This window comes from Apium graveolens, chromosome 5, assembly GCF_009905375.1.
Source record: "Apium graveolens cultivar Ventura chromosome 5, ASM990537v1, whole genome shotgun sequence".
In the NCBI taxonomy this organism is placed as follows: domain Eukaryota; kingdom Viridiplantae; phylum Streptophyta; class Magnoliopsida; order Apiales; family Apiaceae; genus Apium; species Apium graveolens.
Window position 1 is genome coordinate 133,422,045 of NC_133651.1, and position 20,793 is coordinate 133,442,837.

The following is a 20,793-nucleotide window of genomic DNA, read 5'->3' on the forward strand; positions in this document are numbered from 1 at the left end:
GTTCAAACCTAGATTTATAAAGTTGATCTAGTTTGATGTTTGAGTCATTAATTTGGATGATCTGCTTTTGGATCACTTCATGTAGAGCTTTGAAAGACTCTCTAAGCTTAGACAAATTTTCTTCCACTGGAGTTAGAGAGAGGGCTTGAAGTCTGACTGAAAACTTGTTGAACTTGGTCTTAATGTCTTGAAATGTTGGCATCGGCTCATCAATTTTGTTATTCACCAATTTCTTCACAACAACTTGATGCTTGACCAGCGTGTTTTCCATAGCTCTTCCAATATGATGAAAGGCCTTAAATTGTGCTTTATACACATTTGTCACTGCATCATACACTCTTTGGGGAGTGAGGACCTTAGCATTGCTACCCAAAATGTTGATATATTCCTCTCTAAACTTTGTTAAGGCCTCCTCCATAGTGGTAGTAAAATCCTTTGAGAGCCATGCATCTACATTACCATCTGTTTCATCTGTAATCTTCTCTTGTTGCTCTTCAACATCCTCCTTGTAGGAAAGTAGTATGGCTTGATAGTCTTGGTTTGAAATATCTGTTGTGAGGAGTTGTTGAGTGATATTGGCTAGGCCTGAAAATTGCTCAACCAAAAGATCATTAACAGTTGTTGGTTGAGCTTGAGCATCTTGCATCCATTGAGAGATGAGGTGAGAAGGTTGTGGTGTAGTGTTTGAGGTAAAGGGTATGTCCGTTTAGTTTGAGGTTGAGGGTATGGAGGTAGTAGGTAACCCTATGACAGGAGTCACAGTTGGACTTGCAGTTGGAATTGTGGTTGTGACAGTGTGTTGTTAATCGGGAACCTCCATTTGAATTGGAGGGGATTTGACCAGGTTACTGTCATGTACCATGGCCTCAAACCCTTGTTCTTTGTGCAAAGAAATGGCACTTGAATGTGCTAAACTTGCCTCCCCAATAGCTGGATTATTGGCAGTTTTACTCCCAGCTTCAATTGACAGTGCAATTTCATCTAGGGTTTTTAGGGGAGTTGTCCCTACTTAAGGAACCTCCAATTAAATTGGAGAGGATTTAGATAGCTCCTCCTCAGGAATACTACCCTCAAACCTATTAATCTGTGAAGATTGTTTGGCACATGAAGGTGCTTGAGTAACATCCACAGGGTTTTCAGTTAAAATTGATGAAACCCTGTGGTTTTGATAGTGTCTTCAAGGTCTACCCTAGCTTCTAGCCTCTCACCATATAAATATGGTTCCTGCGTGGTGATCACAGTTTCTTGAATTGTGTCACTTGATTTTGGAAACACTTGAGAAGAGGATTCAAGTGTTTCATTGTAAGAAAAAGAAATTTGAGATATAAGAGTTGTAATATTAGCATTGAGCGTTTGTAGCTCCCCCTGAATGGATGAGGGAGCTTCAATTGATGTGCTCTCAGTGTTAGTGCCAACCATATTTCTTCTTTCACCAACTTGAGAGTGCTCAAGTTGGGGTGCAAACTTTGTACAGATTGTACTAGGGAGAGTGCTTTGTTCAATAGAGACACCTTGTTGAGAAGGTGCCCCTAGATTCTATTTATTTCCCTCTTTTATAAATGCATCCTTTTGGGAGGATACAGAGGTAGCTTCATGAGTGGTCAGCTCAATTTTCTTTGTCTTCTTTGACTTCTTGACCAGGTTAGACTCTCTTTGGATTTGATCCTCACCACTCTCATTATGACATTTAAAGGTGCATGTTTTCTCTTCTTTTTACTCACTCTAGCCCGCTGAGAGGATGAAGTAGTGGGTTTCCTAGCTTCTAATAGTGATGAAGAAAGGGTCTTAGTTGCGGGAGGCCCCTTATTGGTTTTTATGTATTTGTACTTCCACAGGTACAAGGGCCATAACTATATTAGATATGGCACTAGACCTCATGTCAGGCATAGGGTATGGGTAGGTCCTGAACCTTTCTAACATAAAGTTAGTGATTTTTAGACCTACTGGTACCTTATTCTTTTTAATTAGTGAACCAAATAATATCTTGGACACTTGTTTATAATTGCCTATTTTAGTTCTATCAATACCATTAAGTGAATTTATGTCTGTAACTTTATGATTTAAAGTAGACATAATAAAATTAGTAAAGAAAATTTCCTTACCTCTAGTGGCCAAAGGCATTATGAGCCTTGTGCTGAGTTCTTCCAGGATCAATAGCCCCACATTAATGTGCATGTTGTGAACCATGGAGAACACCAGCTTTTGGACCACACTAGATATATTGTCATACCCAGTCTTTCTGCAGGTGAAGGCTCTCACTGCTGAGTCAAACAAAAATGACCATTCCCTACTTAGATGCTTCTTGTTCAAGCTGGAAAGGTTGATCTTCTCACTGAAATTTATGAAATCCATAAATTCAGCTAACTCTTGTTGAGTGGGTACCTCCACCATGCCGTCAGTAGGGATTCCCAGTGCCTTGTTGATATCATTCTCATCAAATTCCACTTGTTGACCTTGGATTGAATAGCTTACCACCAAAGACACAGCTTGATTCTCATGCACAACAGTCTTAACTACAGATAAATTCCAGAATTCATTGAGAACATCCAAGTACATGATATGATTAGCAGTCAAGGCATCTGCAAAGTAAGTCTCAGACAAAAATTAACAAACCTCTTGAAACTGTCAGGAGCTTGGTTAACATTAGTGAAAGTTAAGTAGTTGGTACCGTCCTTTGGGATAACAGCTCTAACCGTGTTTGAAGCCATTGTAAGTGTTTGAATTTGAGTGGGTAAGAAATTTGAGAGAGAGAAAGAACTTGAAATGAGAGAGAACGGTTAATGTTTGAAAAAACTAGGTCAATTGAGATCTCGAAAGCGTAAAAAGGGGTTATATCGAGATGTCTGGGTATTTATAGGAAAAGGTAAGTGACTTGTCGAGAAGTAGGAATAAGCGGTTCAGATTTGCTTATCGAGAAGTCAAATGAATGAATAGATACATATCGAGATGTCACTGTCTTGACTCTTGTCGAGAACTAGATAGTCACTTATCGAAATGTAAAATAAATACCTAGTTTGTCCTGAATGGACTGAATTTTCCCAATTTTTATTTGAATAAATCAAAATAAAATTAGAATGATTTTGTATCAAAAGTATTTTAACAAAATAATTTATTAATTAAATTATTTCAGTTCTAAGTTATCGAGAAGTTTAAAAATACTTGTAGAGAACTCTATGAATAAACATATGTCAAGATCTCTATAAGACTTATCAAGAAGTCATGATGAGGCTTATCGAGAAGTCCTTTGAGAAGTCAGGAAAAAGTCTTATCGAGAACTCTATTGAGAAGTCTCAAAATGACTTATCGAGAAGTCATTTAGACTTATCGAGAACTCAGTTCTCTATATACTTTTGTTCTTCTTAGTTCTGTCTTATATTAATTTCACATATTGAAAATGTAAATTAACAGTTGGACAGTTTTTCTTAGAATTTGAAAAATTCCAAGTTAAATTTTGAATTTGGAAAAATAAATATACAGAGAATTCTAAAATATTTATAAATCATATTCTAGTTAATTTCCAATTAAATCAAATTAATTTTGGTTTATCAGGAATTAATATGCTGCAACATATTAGCTGAGTTTTTGCCTTTAGGATGAAGAATTTAACATTCCAATTTCACTAACAAGTCTAGTGAAAGTTGCTTCATCCAAAGGTTTAGTGAAAATGTTAGCTAATTGTATTTCTGCTGGAACAAAAATGAGCTCAATAGTACCATTTATAACATGTTCTCTAATAAAATGGTACCTTACATCAATGTGCATAGTTCTAGAATGATTAACTGGATTAGCAACAATAGATATGACACTAGTATTGTCACACATGATAGGAATTTTGTGTAACACTAGACCACAGTCCATTAGTTGATTTCTAATCCAAAGCACTTGAGCACAACAACTTCCTGCAGCTATATATTCAGCCTCAACTGTAGAAGTTGACCTACATTATCGTTTCTTAATATACCATGAGACAAGTCTTTGACCAAGGAATTGACAGCTTCCACTTGTGATTTTCTTATCTACCTTGCATCCAATAATATCTGCATATGTGTATCCAATAACTTTAAATCCAGTTCCCTTAAGATACCACTATCCCAAGTTTGGTGTTCCCTTTAAGTATTTGAAAATCCTCTTCAAAGCCATCAAATGTGATTCCTTAGGATTTGCTTGAAATCTAGCACACAGATATGTTGCAAACATGATGTCTGGTCTACTAGCAGTTTAGTGCAACAAAGATCCAATCATTCCTCTATAACCTGAAATATCTACACTTTTTCCTTTTTTTATCTTCATCTAACTTTGTAGATGTAGACATAGGTGTTGATGCAGGTGAACAATCAACCATTCCAAATTTTTTCAATAAATCTTTAATATGCTTGGTTTGGATGATGAAGATTCCATCACTTCTTTGGCTGACTTGAAGTCCAAGAAAGTAACTTAATTTTCCCATCATGCTCATCTCATATTCACTCCGCATGAGTCTCGAAAATCTTTGGCATAATTTTTCATTTGTAGAACCAAAAATGATATCATCCGCATAGATTTGAACTAGGATCATATCACCACCATGCTACTTGTAGAATAAAGTCATGTCAATTGTTCCTCTAGTGAATCCATGCTTGAGCGGAAATTATGACAGTGTATCATACCAAGCTCTAGGTGTTTGATTCAATCCATAGAGAGCCTTTACCAGTTGATAAACAAAATCTGGAAATTCTGGATCTTCAAAGCCAGGTGGCTGTTGCACATAAACCTCTTCTTTCAACTCACCATTAAGGAATGTACTCTTTATATCCATTTGATACACTTTAAAATTTGAGTGTGTAGCAAATGCAAGAAAGATCCTTATTTCTTTAAGTCTTGTAACTGGAGCAAAAGTTTCATTATAATCAATTCCTTCTTCTTGTGAGTAGCCTTTTGCCACCAACATTGCTTTGTTCCTTGTTACAATTCCATTTTCATCCATTTTGTTCCTGTACACCCACTTTGTTCCAATTATGATTATGTTCTTCGGGGTAGGAACCAACTTCCAAACTTTGTTTCTCTCAAATTGATTTAGCTCTTCTTGCATGGCAGATATCCAGTCAGGATCAAGTAGAGCTTCCTAAGTTTTCTTAGGCTTAGTTTGTGAAAGAAAGCATGCATGTAGACATTCATTTGCAGTTGCACTTCTAGTCCTCACTCCAGCATTTGGATCACCAATAATTACATCTCTTGTGTGACTCCTATCCCATTTTCTGGTGTTATTTTGTTGACTTGAATTTTCTGCATTTTCTTCACCATTGGCATGATTTGCAGAACTTTCTCCTCTTTCTCCCCTTGAGTTTGTGCCATCAAATTCAGGTGTATGAGATGATTTTTCATTCTCATGATTCACTTGCTCAGTTGAATCTTCATTTATTCTATTGCTTGTGTTGATCTTAGCTTCATTTTCAGAATCACTATCAATGTTTAGATTTTCAAACTTAAGGGCTTCAGCTTCATTCTCATCAAGGCATTCCAGGCTTGGACACTTGTCATCATCAAATGTCACATTTGTTCTTTCCATTATTTTCTTTTTCTCAAGCACATAAACTCTGTAGGCAGTTCTCTCCATTGAATATCCCAGAAAAATTGCTTTAAAAACTTAAGAGTCAAATTTTCCAACATATTTAGAGTTGTCTTTTAGCATAAAATACTTACTTCCAAACACATGCAAATGCTTCAAAGTAGGCTTCCTTTTTGATAGAATTGAGTAAGGTATTTTTCCATGGTTTTTGTTGATGCAGTATTCACATCTTCTTCCCAAAAATTTGTTAGTAGATTGGCATCTTGCAGCATTGTTCTGACAGCTTCAACTAGAGTTTTATTTTTCCTCTCAACAACACCATTTTATTGAGGTGTTCTTGCAGTTGAAAATTCTTGAACAATGCCTTTGTCTTTGCAGAATTCATTCAATATTGCATTCCTGAATTTTGTGTCATTATCACTTCTCAATCTCTTTACACAGTTTTGCTCTTCAGCCTGCTTTTCAACTTTTTTTATGTGTTCAATAATGATGCGTGGAGTTTCATCCTTTAAATGCATAAACTCAACCCATTTGTACCTTGAGTAGTCATCCACCATCACAAGTGCATATTTCTTTCTAGAAATAGATAAGACATTAGCTGGTCCAAACATGTCCATGTGAATAAGTTGCAATGGTGCACTTATGGAATTCACAATTTTGCTTTTGTGACTGGACCTTTTCATTATTTCTTTTTGATAGGCCTCACAAACTTCATCTTGAGCAAACTCCAGATTTGGCATATCTCTCACTAATTCTTTTTTCACAGGGTATTGATTGCCTTGAAATTCAGCTGAGAGAGTTTCTTGTGCCACAATTTGCTTTTCTCAATGGATGCCTTGGTATATATGCAATATATACCATCCTTATTTGCTGAGTATAGATCCGCAACAAACAAGCTTCCTTTTCTTGCTTCTTTCAAAGTAACTTCACCAGTCTTTTTACTGATAATTGAGCAGTCTCCTTTGTCAAATGAAACATTGAATCCTTTATCTGTGAATTGATTGATACTTAGAAGATTTACCTCAAGACCAACTATCAGTGTTACATCTTCAATGACAACATTCCCAGAAATTAACTTGTCATATTCCATTGTAAATCCTTTGTTGTTGTCTCCAAAAGGCACCAATGGGCCAACCATCTCCTCAAATTGTGATAGCAGGGTTTTATCACCTGTCATATTCCTGGAGCATCCATTGTCAATGATCCATATGACTCTCTTCATCTTGCCCTGCATACAATGAGGATTAAGTGTTTTTAGCTACCCAAGCAGTGTTGGGTACTTTCTTTTTGTTAACAGAAGTTGCAGACGTAGATTTTGATGATTTAAACAGAATAGTGTTCAATGATTGATTTATATTTTCCTTTTTAGCTATAGATCCAAGATTGATTTCTTTATTATCTACTCTCAATTTATTACAACTTTTCATAACCTTCATGTTACATGGAATGCAATCAAATTTGTCACAATATGAATAGGGATCTTCAGCCTTTGTTTCATTATATTTGCATGCTCCCACTTTTGGCTCACTAATAGCCTTTTTACAAAGGTGAGTTAGGTAATTGGTTGAGCCATACTTTTGACATTATTTCCTGGGAGCATCTGCAATAAATGCAGAGTTATTGCTCTTGTTCACACCAATTTTCCCATTCCTGTTCTTCTTCTTCCTTCCTGCATTCTCAGCCTTGATTTCCTTGATTGGTGTCTTAGAAACTTGATTGACCACGGGCTTCTTCTCAGTTTTAGTGGTGGGAGTGATTTTTTCATTCTTCTTTTCATTGTCTTCATTTGCAAATTTTTGCTTGATGACCAACTCAACCTCACTGAAATTAACCTCACATGCCTTGAACAAAGGTGCATCTACTTTTCTCAGCATACATGGGATATCTTGATCTGCAATTGACTTACCTTTGTCACCTTTATTTTTCTAGTTACTATTCAAGGCATCATAGTCCAAACCAATAGTTATATTAGCACAAGGTTTGTTCTTCTCATGGTATTGTCCAACCAACTGAGATGCATTTCTAAAAGACTTCAATTTCACCTCATTCTTTTCCAATTTTTCCCTCCACACAGCTTCAATTTTACTTGCACACTTGAGCTTGTTTTTCAGATATTCATTTTCTTGCTTGACCGTTTCAAGCTCAACAAGCTGCAACTTCAATTATTGCTTTTCAATCTCAAGCTTATCATTAATCTTTGACAGTCTACTAACTTCCTCAATAGCTGCCACCATGCTTGTGTGGATACGAAATATCTCTACACTCATCTTTTCAAAAAAATTTCTATATTGGCTACTATTTAAATCAATGGTAGTTAGAGTTGGTACCTCTGATTTTGATGATAATGATTCTACTTGCTCAAATGCCATGATTGCATATTTTTCCAAATTTTTCATTATCATTATCTTCTTTAGTGTCATCCCAACTCTTTCCTTCATCTATGTAAACCTTTCCTTGTTATTTTTTCAAGAGAGCTTCATACTTTGCTTCTAATTCCAGATAGGCTTTATCCTTCTTCACTTTCTTTGCCTTCCTGCACTCAGTTGCAAAGTGGCCCAAATCATCGCATTTAAAGCACCTTATTTTTTATCTGTCAACAGATCTAGTTTTGTAGCCACCTTTGCTAGCTGAGTTTAACTGAGTTTTTGATTTCCAGTTGTTGTTTGAGGACTGTCCCTTGTTCTTGAAAAACCTTATATTTTTAACCCTGATGTTAGAGAATTTTCTAGCCAAGTAAGCCATTGATTGATCCATCTCATCTAGCTCATCAAGGGTTTAATTTTCATCTTCCTCTAGCTCCAAAACAACTTGTTTCTGAGGTTCCTTGCTCTTTTGCTCAACAATATGAATGACTGGAATTTGAGAATCTTGTTCATCTTCACTTGCTGCACTGTCATTGACCATTAAGGCACTGGATCCATCAACCACATGTCCTTGGTTTGCCTTAAATGACTTCCTTTGTAACATCTCAAGCTTATATGTTTTCAAAATCCCATAAAAGACTTCCAGTGTCATTTTTCTCAAGTCTCTTCCTTCTCTAATAACTGATATTTTCTGTTCAAGGTGGTCAAGAAGTGTGAGCAAAAACTTCAGGTTTACCTCCTCAGCTTCATAATACTTATCATGAAGTTGCAAGTCATTCATCAACTTATTAAATATCTAAAAAACTTCAGTAATCCCTTCCTTAAGTCTAGCCATGAAACCCTCATACCGAGACACCAATATTTTCCTTTGATTAGAACTTCCTGTCAGAATTTCAATTTTCTCCCAAATCTGTTTGGTCGTGTCATAGTTGACAATATTGTTATACATAACATTGTCAAGTGACTCTATCAGTATTAGTTGCAGGCCACTTTCCAGAGAAACCTTTTCATTTACAGGCTCTGTGTCTTTTGAGGGGTCTTTAGATGCAAAATAAGCTGGTATGACCATATATCTATCAGTAGACTCATCAACCTTTTCCATGGGAATAAAAGGTCCATTCTTGAGAATTTGAATGTACATAAAGTTGGCCATCCTTATGAACAACATCATCTTTTTCTTCCATATTGTATAATTGATTTTATCAAAGGCTGGTATCTTGATACTGCTTATCTTTTGTGCACTCATTCTTCCAAGATCATTATCTGTTTACTTTCAAATTTTGCTCTGATACAACTTGTTAGATATTGAATGCAACACAGAAGGGGGGGTGAATGTGTTTCTTGGATTTTTAGTCATTTTAAAATTGTTTGGTTTATATGTAAATAAAACAGTTAAGATAATGTAGAGATATTGTGTTTACAGAATTAATCAATAAGCACTATATTTTCAAAACTCACTTAATTTGTATTAATTAAGTTTGTATTGCTTCAAATTCTCTGTTCTTAAGAAAATAAGAACTCAGCTTCTATCTTGAGAGAATACAAGAAAATCTAGATCTGTTTGTTACTTGTGAACTAAGGACCCATGCATGCTTTATATACTAGCAACACGGGTTTACAAGATTTGCACTAAAATGTACTAAACTACTTTCTAAAGCAACATTTTTCTATTTCCATTTCTAGCTTAGCAAATCTGTACAGAATCTTGCAGGTCTGTTACCACCCTTTGGCCAGTTAATCTTGGCCCTTGATCTTGTATTCTTCCAGCTACTTTGTAGACTTTTCAATCTAGTGAATAGATCATTTGTTGACTAATATTCTTGAATCCTGAACTTATCTGCATTCTAAATTTGAGAAGTATCTCAAGATCTCCAGTTTTTTATAGAGAAGTGACATTTCGATAAGTATAATGACTTATCGAGATCTCTGAGTTCTCTATAGGTATACTTGACTTATCAAGGTCTCTATATCCTTGCATGTGAAATGACTTCTTGATATGTCTGAAATCTCTACATGCAGAAATTACTTGTCGATATCTCTGAGAATTATATATACACATTTTGACTTATAGATATCTCTAAGATCTCTATATATGAAATTGACTTTTCAATATCTCTAATTCTTCACATCTTTGTTTGACTTGTCGATATCTCTGAGTTCTCTATATGCAGAAATGACTTGTCAATATCTCTAGTTCTCTACATCTTCATTTGACTTGTCGATATCTCTAAGACTTCTCTATAATCCATTTTGGACTTCTCTACAAGTTATTCTGGACTTCTCAAATGACTTCTCGATATAACTTGATATATGACTTGTCGATATCTTGACTTAGAAAATTTTTCATAGAACAACTTTATTCAACTCCAAGCTTCTACATCTTTTCTTTGAAGCATGATCATGGCTTGATTTTCTTCCAGAGTTAATTCATTAGCTTGAATCTATTCATAGAAAAATCCCCCAGTCTAATCTTCTAACCATATTTACAGACTCAAGAAATATAATACAAAATCCAGATTTAGATTATCATATAACTTAATCTTAGGGTTGTCAATGTGACTTAGTCTTGTTATTAAACAGGCATGTCTGGCACAACAGAGGGTTCTCAGCCTTATTTTTTGCAAGTCGAACTCCTTTTTCTTGTATTTGTGACATTGACGCTCTACTCTTCCTGGAGCTTAAGGCGTAGGCCCACTACCCTTTCTAGAGTAAGCGCGGTGATGTGCTAGTCGGTTGAAAAGCCTTCAAAATAAGTCTTCTCTTACGAGTCTACTCAGCTTAGAGTAAGCTGGGTGTCTCCCTTGGCGGCTGAAAAGCCTAAAAAAATAAGTCTACTCTTCCAATTCTACTCTTATAAGAGTAAGAAAGGTGACGTTCTTGGCGACTGAAAGCCTCCAAAATAATCCTACTATTCTGAGTCTATTTTTCCGAGAGTAAGCGAGGTGACGTTCTTGGCGGCTAAACAACCTCCAAAATAAATCTACTCTTCCAAGTCTACTATTCTAAGAGTAATCAAGGTGAAGGTCATGACCCAAGGAATCTATGCCTTGAAGTTGATTTTTAGAAATTTATTTCTATGTTCCCAACTCTTTTGTTAATTTGAATAATTAGCATTGCTAATCTTAGCTTAAAAATTATCCTTTCATCTTAGCCTTAATTATGCGTACTCAAGACTGTCTCCATGAATTCAACTATTGTTTTATTGAATCCAGCTCTGACAGAGCATTTATTCACTCTTTGTGTACTTTTCCTAATTTCAGCGAGTAATTTTAGTCATATGTAGGTATTTAACCTGTAAAAAACATGCAAATGCGAACCAGCCTGGGTTGTGACTTGCTATAGCACGTGCCCTTTTTTATAAAAAAGGAGGAGAAACATATATATATATCCATCCACTTCTCATTTCTCAACCTCCAAATTTCTCAAATTTTCTCTAGGTTTAGCTCCTTCAAGTTTTTCAAACATTTCTCAAAAATATCTAAAGGGAACAACAGTACTTCCATCTCCGTGACTGAGATCATTGTTAGGTATGAAGTGCAACACAGAGGGGAGGTGAATGTGTTTTCTTATTTTTTTTATTAATTTTGAATGTTTGTGGCTCTTGGAACTTACTAGCTAAATGAATTTGCAGTGATAAAAGACTAAATATAAAGACACGAGTAATTTATCAAAAACTCACTTGATTTATATTAAATCAAAATTTTTTATGCTACAAATCTGTGTTCTTGAAAATAAGAACTCAGATACTTCTCTTGAGAGAATACAATATTTTCTAGATCTGTTTGTTACTAACTAAGGACCCTTGACATGTTTTATAGATCAATATGCACGGTTTACAGAACTTGCACTAAAATAGACTAACACATTTTCTAAAGCTCATTTGTCTGTTTCTATTTCTAGTGCAATATATATGTTTAGAATATACTAGGTCTGTGATCCTCCTTTATCCAGTTCATATTGGCCCTTGATTTTGCATTCTTTAAGCTGCATTTGTAGGCTTTCCAATTCAGTGATAGAATTGTTTGTTGATTGATAATCTTGGATCTTCAAGTTGTCAGTATTCAGAATTCTGAAGTTGTTTGTTGAGATCTCTTTTCTTGTATAGAGATGTCACATATCGATAAGTAAAATAACTTATCGATATTTCTACTTTTCAATAAGTGTTATGACTGGTCGAGGTCTCTAGTTCTTTACAAGTAGAATGACGTGTCAATATCTTTAGTTCTCTACATAAGCTTTTGACTTGTCGATTTCTGCTTGTCGATATTTCCAGTTCTCTACATAAGTTTTTGACTTGTCGATATCTCTAGTTCTATACATAAGCTTTTGACTTGTCGATATTTCCAGTTCTCTATATAAGCTTTTGACTTGTCAAAATCTCTTGGGACTTCTTTACAAGCCATTTTTGACTTCTTGACATACATCTCTATATTCTTTGATCTGTGACTTGTCGATATCTGACTTAGAACATTATTCATAGAACAATATTATTCAACTCCAAGCTTCTACACTTCTCTATGAGGCGTGATCAAGATTGAGCTTCTTCCAGAGTTTATTTCTTAGCTTGATGGTTGTTCATAGAAAAATCCTCCAGTCTAATCTGTTGTGCAAGACAAGCCTGTACAATAACGAGACTAGGTCAATATGACAACCCTAAGTAAGTTATATGATAATCTATGTTTGTATTATGTATTGTAATTCTAAAGTCTGTAAAAATGTTCAAGGGCAGACTGAAGTCTTTTTCAGTAAACAGTATGAAGCCTAAGAATTCTATCTGGAAGAAGATCAAGAAGATCATGCCTCAGAAGAATTATGAAGAGCTTGGAATTGAATAAATCTGTTTTGAGAAAAATGTTCTAAGTCAAGATCTCTACAATTCACAGATTTAGTGTAATAGAGAAGTCATTCGAGAACTCCGTAATGACTTATAGAGAAGTCAGGAAAGCTACTAGAGAACTCAGAGATATCGACTAGCCAAATTGAAGACATGAAGATTGGAGATATCGACAAGTCATTTCTTCACTAGAGAACTCTAGAGATATCAATAAGTCAAAATATCACTAGAGATCTCTGAGATATCGATAAGTCTATTTTCCACTAGAGAACTCAGAGATATCGATAAGCCAAAGTGAAGACATGAAGATAAGAGATCTCAACAAGCTAAATTCTCTTATAGAAAACTCAGAGACCTCTACAAGTCAAAACATCTATAGAGTAATGAGAGATCTTGATAAGCCATTATACTTATCGAGATGTCAAGTTCTCTATATACCAAACTGGAGATCTCGAGGTAAAACTCAATGTACAAAGTGCAGACCAGTTCAATTTCGAAGATTATCAATCAAAAAGCAATCCAATCAATTGGATTGACAAGTCTACAAAAAGTAGCTTAAAGAGTACAAGATCAAAGGCCAAGATTAACTAGCAAAGTAAAGTCACAGGCATGCAAGATTAGCAAAGATACACTAATCCATAAATAGAAAGATTTGAATATCCAAAAATAAGGTTTAGTATATGCTATTGCATGCTGTGTAATAACCAGTGTTTACTATTCTATAAAGTAAACACCGGTTGCTTTGTTTTTAGTGGTAACAAAAAGATCTTAAATTTCTTGTAACTCTTAAGAGAGAAGCCGAGTTCTTAACATAACAAGAACTCAGAAATTTGTAGCTAAACACATACTTGATTTTAATATAAAATTAAGTGAAGTTTTGAAAGATAGTGTGTTCCTGTGCATGTCTTATTATTTCATTCAAACCATACTATCTTTACAAGTTACATTTCTTATCTGCTTTGTTCAGCAAGCTTAAGAAAAATAAAAAGTCACTAAAATTGTCAAAAACACATTCACCCCCCCCCCTCTATGTTGTATTCATTACCTAACAAGTGGTATCAGAGCAAAATCTGAAAGTAAACAGATTAAAGATCTTGGAAGAATGAATACACAGAAACTTAGCAGCATCAAAATCCCCACCTTTGACAGATCTAACTATACATTATGGAAAAAATGTTGCTGTTTATCAAGATGGCCAATCCACTATATATTCAGATCCTCAAAAATGGTCCTTTCACTCCCATGGTAAGAGTTGAGGAATCTACAGACGGAGACATGGTCATTCCGTCACATTATGCCTCTGAAGATCCTTCAAAATACACTGAGCCTGAAAAGGAAAAAGTTTCCCTAGATAGTGGCTTACAGCTGATCTTGATAGAGTCACTTGACAATGTAATGTACAATAACATTGTCAACTGTGACACGGCTAAGCAGATCTGGGAGAAAATAGAGATCTTTTGTGAAGGAACAGAGGAGGTTAGGTCAAATCAAAGGAGGATTCTGGTTTCCCAATATGAGGGGTTTATGGCTAAACCTAAAGAAGGAATTACTAAAGTTTTTGAAAGATTCAATAAATTGATAAATGACTTGCAGCTACATGATAAGTATTATGAAGCTGAGGAGGTTAACCTAAATTTATTGCTAGCTCTTCCTGACCATCATGAATAGAATATTTCAGCTATTAGAGAAGGAAGAGATTTGAGCAGAATAACTTTGGAAGTTCTATATGGAATCTTGAAGACTTATGAACTTGAAATGATGCAAATGAAGTCATTAAAGCACATCATGGACATATTGCTGATGGTTCAAGTGCTTTAATTGTAAATAACAGAGAAGAAAGTGAAGATGAGCAAGATGATCAAGTTTCAGTTAGTCAAACTATGGAACAGAAGAAAAAAGGACCTCATAAGCAAGTTGTGTTGGTACTGGAGGAAGATGAATATTACACCTTGGATGAATTAGATGAAATGGATCAGTCCAGGGCTTACTTGGCTAGAAAATTTTCAAATATTAGAGTCAAGAAGCGAAGGTTTTTCAGAGGCAAGGGAGAATCTTCCAACAGTAACAATTAGAAACCAAAAACTCAGTTCAATTCAGTTAGCAAAGGTGGCTACAAAACAGGATCAGTGGACATATCAAAGATAAGGTGTTTCAACTGTGATGAGTTGGGTCACTTTGCTACTGAATGCAGGAAGCCTAAAAAGGTGAAGAAGATAAGGCCTATCTTGAGTTGGAAGCAAAGTATGAAGCTCTCTTAAAGAAGCAGTCTGGAAAAGCTTATATTACAGAAGGAAAGAGTTGGGATGATACTGATGTTGATGATGAGGATGAAGAAGCTGGAAACTATGCACTTATGGCTTTTGAGCATGGAGAAGCATCCACTTCAAAGCAAAGGTACCAACTTTAACCACTATTGAATTAAATGCTAGTCAATATAAGGAGACTGTGGAAAAGATGAGTGTGGAGATATTTCATATACACACAAGTCTGGTAGCAGTTACTGAGGAAGTCAGTAGGCTAACCAAGGCTAATGAGAAGCTTGAAAGTGAAAGACAAAAGATGGATCTACCTCTTGTGGAGCTTGAGTCAGTCAAGCAAGAAAATGATTATCTGAAAAACAAGCTAAAGTGTGCTGTTGAAATTGAAGTTGTGTTGAGGGAAAAGCTGGAAAAGAATGAAGTCAAGTTGAAATCCTTTAGAAATGCATTTGAGTTGGTTGGAAAATACCATGAGAAGAACAAGCCATGTGCTAATATAGGTATTGGTCTTGATTATGATGCCTAGAACAATAAGAAGAAAGATATAAGTGACAAAGAAAAAGCAACAAAAAATGAAGATGTTCCAGCCATGCTGAAAAAGGTTGTTTCACCTATGTTCAAGGCATGTAAAGTTAATTTCAGTGAATAAGAGTTGATTATAAAGCAAGAAATTGCTGATGAAGACAATGATAAGAAAAATACAGAAACAACTCCAATTTCTAAAGCTGGAAAGATGCCCATGGTCAACCAAGATTCCAAGACACCTGTCAAGGAACCAAAAACTGAAGATGTAAGAAAGAAGAAAGAAAATAGAAATGGGAAGATTGGGATAAAAAAAAGCAACAATTTTGCTCATGTTGCAGATACTCCATGGAAGCAATGTCAAAGATGTGGCTCTGTGAATCATCTAACTCACCTATGCAAAAAGGTTGTTAGCAAGCCAGTAGAAGGAGCATGCAAATACAATGAAGCAGATGCAAATGATCCCTACTCATTCTGTGACAAGTTTGATTGCATTCCTTGCAACTTGAAAGTGGTGAAAAGTTGCCACAAGCTGAGAGTATACCTCAAAGAAACAAAAATTGGGTCTACAACAAAAAGGGAAAATGCACAACAGTCAATGAATTCTATTTTATCTGAAATAACTCATTCTGATTCCGCCCACTCCGTTAACAAGAAGAAATGCCCAACACTGCTTTGGTTGCTGAACACACTTACATTCATTGTGTGCAGGGCAAAAAGAAGAAAGTTATATGGATCATAGACAGTGGATGCTCAAGACATATGACAGGTGATATGGCCCTGCTATCACAGTTTGAGGAAAGGGCTGGCCCATTAGTGACCTTTGGAGACAACAACAAAGGCTTCACAATGGGATAAGGAAAATTGATTTCTGGAAATGTTGTCATTGATGATGTAGCACTAGTAGCTGGTCTTGAAGTGAATCTTCTCAGTGTTAGCCAATTTGCAGACAAAGGCTTTGAAGTTCTATTCAACAAAGAAAAATGCACTTTTATCAGCAAGAAAACTGGTGAAGTTGCTCTAAAAGGATCAAGGAAATGAAGCTTATTTATTGCAGACTTGGACTCAGCAAATAAGGATGGAATTTGTTGTTTCTACACCAAGGCATCTGTAGAACAAAGCAAGCTATGGCATAAAAAGCCGTCTCACTAAAATTTCAAGGCAATTAACACTTTGGTCAAAAAGGAGTTAGTAAGAGGCATGCCTAATCTGGAGTTTGCTCAAGATGAAGTTTGTGATGCTTGTCAAAAAGGAAAAATGAAAAGATCAAGTCACAAGAGTAAAACTGTGAATTCTATAGTGCACCTTTGCAGCTTATTCACATGGACTTATTTGGACCAGTTAATGTCCAGTCAATTTCAAGGAAAATGTATGCACTTGTGATGGTGGATGACTACTCAAGATATACATGGGTAGACTTTATGCATTCTAAAGATGAGACTCCACACATCATAATTGAGCACATAAAGAAGATTGAGAAGCAGGCTGAAGATCAGTACTGTGTGAAAAGGTTCAGGAGTGACAATGGAACAGAATTGAGGAATGCAGCCTTAACTGAATTCTGCAAAGACAAGGGCATTGTTCAAGAGTTCTCAGCTGCTAGAACACCTCAGCAAAATGGGTAGTTGAGAGGAAGAATAGAATACTGGTAGAGGCTACTAGAACAATATTGCAAGATACAAAATTTCCAACTAGTTTTTGGGAAGAAGCTGTGAACACTGCATGCTATACTCATAACAGTGATCTCATTAACAAGAATCTTGGCAAGTCACCTTACTCAATCTTGTCTAATAGAAATCCTTGATGAAGAAAGCACAAATGTTACTTTTGATGATCTTGGAATGCCTTGATGAAGATGAAGCTGAAGCCCTTAAGTTTGAAAATCTCAACATTGATAGTGACTCTGATGATGAAGCTGAAATCAACATAAATCATAGAATTATAGAAGAGTCAGATAATCAAGTGAATCATGAGAATGGAAGCTCATCTCAAACACCTGAATTTGATAGCACAAACTCAGGGGGAGAAAGAGGAAAAAATTCTGGAAGTCATGCCAGTCATGAAGAAGAAGCAGAAAGCTCAAGTCAACAAACTCACAAAAGGAAGTGGGATAGAAGTCACACTATAGAAGCAATTATTGGTGATCCAACTGCTGGAGTGAGGACTAGAAGTGCAACTACAAATGAATGCCTTCATGCATGTTTTCTGTCACAAGTTGAGCCAAAAAAAACTGAAGAAGCCCTTTTTAATCCTGATTGGATATCTGCAATGCAAGAAGAGATAAATCAGTTTGAAAGAAATAAAGTTTGGAAATTAGTTCCTGCACCAAAGAACAGAAGTATTATTGGAACAAAATGGGTGTTCAGGAACAAGATGGATGAAAATGAAATTGTTATCAGAAACAAAGCAAGGTTGGTTGCAAAAGGCTACTCACAAGAGGAAGGAATTGATTATGATGAAATTTTTGCTCCAGTTGCAAGACTTGAAGCAATAAGGATTTTCCTAGCATTTGCCGCACATTCAAATTTCAAGGTATATCAAATGGATGTGAAGAGTGCATTCCTTAATGGTGAGTTGGAAGAAGAGCTTTATGTGCAATAGCCACATGGTTTTGAAGATCCAAAACATCCAAATTTTGTATACAAGCTACTTAAGGCTCTCTATGGACTCAAACAAGCACCTAGAGCTTGATATGACACACTATCATAATTTTTGATTAAAAATGGATTCACTAGAGGTACCATAGACAAGACTCTCTTCTACAAGAAGCATGGTGATGATATGATCCTAGTTCAGATTTATGTGGATGATATCATCTTTGGTTCTACCAATGAAAAGCTTTGTCAAAGATTCTCCAGGCTTATGTAGAGTGAATATGAAATGAGTATGATAGGGGAATTAAGTTACTTTCTTGGACTTCAAGTTAGTCAAAGAAGTGATGGAATCTTCATCATCCAAACTAAGTATGTCAAAGACTTATTGAAAAAGTTTGGTATGGTTGATTGTTCACCTGCATCCGCACCTATGACTACAGCAACAAAGTTGGATGAAGATAAAAAGGGCAAAAGTGTAGATATTTAAGCTATAGAGGGATGATTGGATCATTGCTTTACTTAACTACAAGTAGACCAGACATCGTGTTTTCTACATATCTGTGTGCAAGATTTCAAGCCAATCCAAAAGAATCACATTTGATGGATGTGAAGAGGATTTTCAGATACTTGAAGGGAAATTCAAACTTGGGATTATGGTATCCTAAGGGAACTGGTTTTGAAGCTGTTTGATACACAGATGCAGATTTTGCTGGATGTTGGGTTGATAGAAAGAGTACTAGTGGAAGCTGTCAGTTTCTTGGACAAAGACTTGTATCATGGTATAGCAAAAAACAACAATCTGTGTCAACTTCCACAGCTAAAGCTAAATACATAGCAGCTGAAAGTTGTCGTGCTCAAGTGCTTTGGATTAGAAATCAGCTAATAAATTATGGCCTAGTATTACACAAAATTCTAATTATGTGTGACAATACTAATGCTATATCTATAGTGGCTAATCCAGTTAATTATTGTAGAACAAAGCACATTGATGTAAGGTACCATTTTATTGGAGAACTTGCTATAAATGGTACCATTGAGCTCATTTTTGTTCCAACAGAAAAATAATTAGCTGAAATTTTTACTAAACCTTTGGATGAAGCAACTTTCACTAGACTTGTAGGCGAAATTGGAATGCTTAATTCTTCATTCTAAGGCAAGAACTCAGCTAATGTTTTGCAGCAGATTATCTTCTAGTAAATCAAAATTAATTTGATTTAATTGGAAATTAACTGAAATATGAATTATAAATATTTCTAGAATATTTGTGTATTTATTTTTCAAAAATGAAAATTCAGCTTGGAATTTGTCAAATTCTAGAAAACTGCCTAGTTAATTTACATCCTTAATATGTAAAATTAACACAAGGCATAATCAAAGTGATCAAAAGTATATAGAGAACCGAGTTCTCGATAAGTCTAACTGTCTTACCGACAAGTCATTTTAAGACTTCTCGAGTGAGTTCTCGATAAGTCAATTTACTGATTTCTCGAGTGACTTCTCGATAAGCTTTATTATGACTTATCGACAAGTCATTGTAGAGTTCTCTACAAGTAATAACTTATGAAGTTATCTACAAGTATTATTTTAGACTTATAGATAACTCAGAACAAAAAGTAAAATACTTTTGACAAATTTATTCTAATTATATTTTGATTTATACAAATAAAAATTGGAAACAATTCAGTCCATTTTGGACAATATGAGTATTTATTTGACATCTCGATAAGTTATATTTTTAGTTCTCAACAAGAATAAATATAATGACTTATCGATATGTTTTTCATATTTCAAAATGACTTCTCGATAAGTACACTTCAAACGTCTATTTTTGACTTCCTGATAAGTTATTTGCTTTTATTATAAATTCCAAGACATCTCGATAAATACACATACTTACGCCTTCGAGAACTTTAAGTGACCTAGCTTTTTCAATCTAAAATCGATTTCTCTCTCGTTTCAACTCCTTTCTCACTAATTTTTCTTACCCATTTACTCTCACTAAATAACAATGGCACTCAATATTATTAGAGCTACTATCCCAGAGAAAGGAACCAATTACCTAGCTTTTACTAATGCTAACCAAGCCCCTGATAGTTTCAAGGGGTTTGTGAAATTCTTGTCTGAATCTTACCTTGCAGGAGCTTTAACTGCTAACCCAGTCTTGTACTTGGATGTTCTGCATGAGTTTTGGACAACAGCTGTGGTGAGAACTGTTATAAATGACAACTCTGTATCTTTGGTGGTAAATTGAACAATAGGAGACCAAACGATAGAGTTCAATGAGCAAGATGTGAATGCAGCTTTAGGTCTTCCAACTGTAAATCTAGTGGAGATGCCAACACAAGATGAGCTTGCTGAGTTCATGGACTTCATCAACTATGGTGGAAGAATCAATCTGGCAAGCTTGAATAGAACAAACCTAAGGAAGGAATGGTCCTTTGTGTTTGATTCTATAATAAGGGTCTTCACATGCATGAAGACAGGGTATGACAACATTTCAAGTGTGGTGCAGAAGCTGGTGTTTTCAATAGCCCACAATATACACTTGAATGTTGGTCTATTGATCCTGGAAGAACTTGTAACTAGGCTAACAATGCCCCAATCTGCAAGAGGTAAGGAAATTTTCTTCCCTAGATTTATTATGTCTACTTTAAATCATAAAGTAACAGACATACAT